Below are 1,725 nucleotides of genomic sequence, written 5' to 3'. Positions count from 1 at the left end.
CGCCATCTCAGAAAATCTCTTGCTCCCTTCCTCCTTCACCTTTTTCTTCCTTGTCCATTTCCACTGGCAGATCTCTCCCACAGACTTTCTTCCGTCTCTCTATAAGCCAACGAACCAGACATTTGTCTCTCGTTTGCTGCTGAGTCCCTAGAGCCTACTGCAGTGCCTATCACTCGATAATCCTCTTTCAATTAATGAAAGGATCAAAAGAGACTAAAGTCATGACTACTGGGCTAAATGAAAAAGTGTCTTTCATACAACTGTTCTCAAGAAAAGAAAATCATGATTTTTTTTTTCACTTTCTTAAAGCATGCTTTTAAAATTAGCACTTTGTATCATTTTCCTAATTATAAAATAATGTTTATTAAAAATTTTTGAACATATGACAAGCTGTTTATTTTAAAGGAAGAGACATATAATAAAGAAAACTTGGGTCATTTGACCTTCCATTGTCATGTTGGAATTGTCATGAGAGAATTCCTCCACCCCCCTATCTAGTTAACTTTGTTTTACCTTGACAATCAGTATTCAATGTAGTTTTTTAAAAAACTTCTTTCTTATTCAATTGCATTGCTTTTCTGGCTACTTAAGAGCTACCTGTATTACAACAGTATTCTGCTCTTATTCATTGCAATGTGCAGAATTTTAGTTAGTTATATTCTGGACGAAATAAGCTTTATGAACTAACCTGGAAACCTAAGTGCCCTATTAAACTGGTTTCCATGGGGAAATGCATTTCAAATAACCAGCTGACATAGACTGTTAGAACACAAGCCATTTGTACACCAGTGACTGCCTGGAACGTTGAGGGTCTATGACTTTTATTTGCCACATGATATGCTACAACAAAGCAGCTAAATGTGCATTTCACATCCATGAAACCACCCTTCTCCCAAACACAGATGTTTCAAGGTCTCTGTGAGCCGATGGAAGAATGGAAATTCTCCAACAACAACAAAAAACCACAGTAAATCAACAAGGTCAAATCACTATTAAACTCCCTAAAAGCTTGGTGCATTAGTCCATCCAAAGAAAATTTTATGGGACAATGTGCAGAGACAGACTTTTTTTGTAAATCTCTTCTGATTCAAGGCATAAATCTAGGAAAGAATGCCAAGAACTCATAGGTGCTGAGTAGCAACAAAAATTGACTGAAGGGCAGGCAGCCTATGAAATGGAGTAGAAACAGAAAATGGAGAAAAATGGCAAATAGCTAATAGAAACTACTATCTAATTTATACAAAGAACAACAAATTAAAAATAGGAAGTTATTTTGATAAGATCACTTTCGGCCATTCATAAAATATCACTATTTAGCTTTACAGCAGCTTAGCTGTTCTTCCTGGAATATCTCAAAACAGCTACCAGGACTGATTTAAATAACTGTACAAGTTTTGCATAATTCTCTCTTATTTACAAGGTAAAAAAGGAGCACAGACAATAAAATGGGATGCCAACTATCAAAATAATATTTTTGATAAAAATGAAATATAAGTAAAACAGATAAAAATAGAGCTGCAACAATTGAGATATTTGTTTTGTGTTTCCAGATGCCTGAAATTAAAGTGCTGCACCTACATCCTGTCCAGAAGCCACACTCTGCTTTGGCAACAAGGGTAAAAGATACTAAGAAAAATTAAAGAATGATATAGATCACATTTCTGAGAGCTTTTCTAGGACCCATAAACACAGACATAAGAAAAAGATTAAAAGTAATAAAACATG

This window comes from Choloepus didactylus, chromosome 13 (assembly GCF_015220235.1).
Source record: "Choloepus didactylus isolate mChoDid1 chromosome 13, mChoDid1.pri, whole genome shotgun sequence".
Classification (NCBI taxonomy): Eukaryota; Metazoa; Chordata; class Mammalia; order Pilosa; family Megalonychidae; genus Choloepus; species Choloepus didactylus.
The sequence above is the reverse complement of the archived record's forward strand: the minus strand, read 5'-3'. Positions refer to the sequence as shown.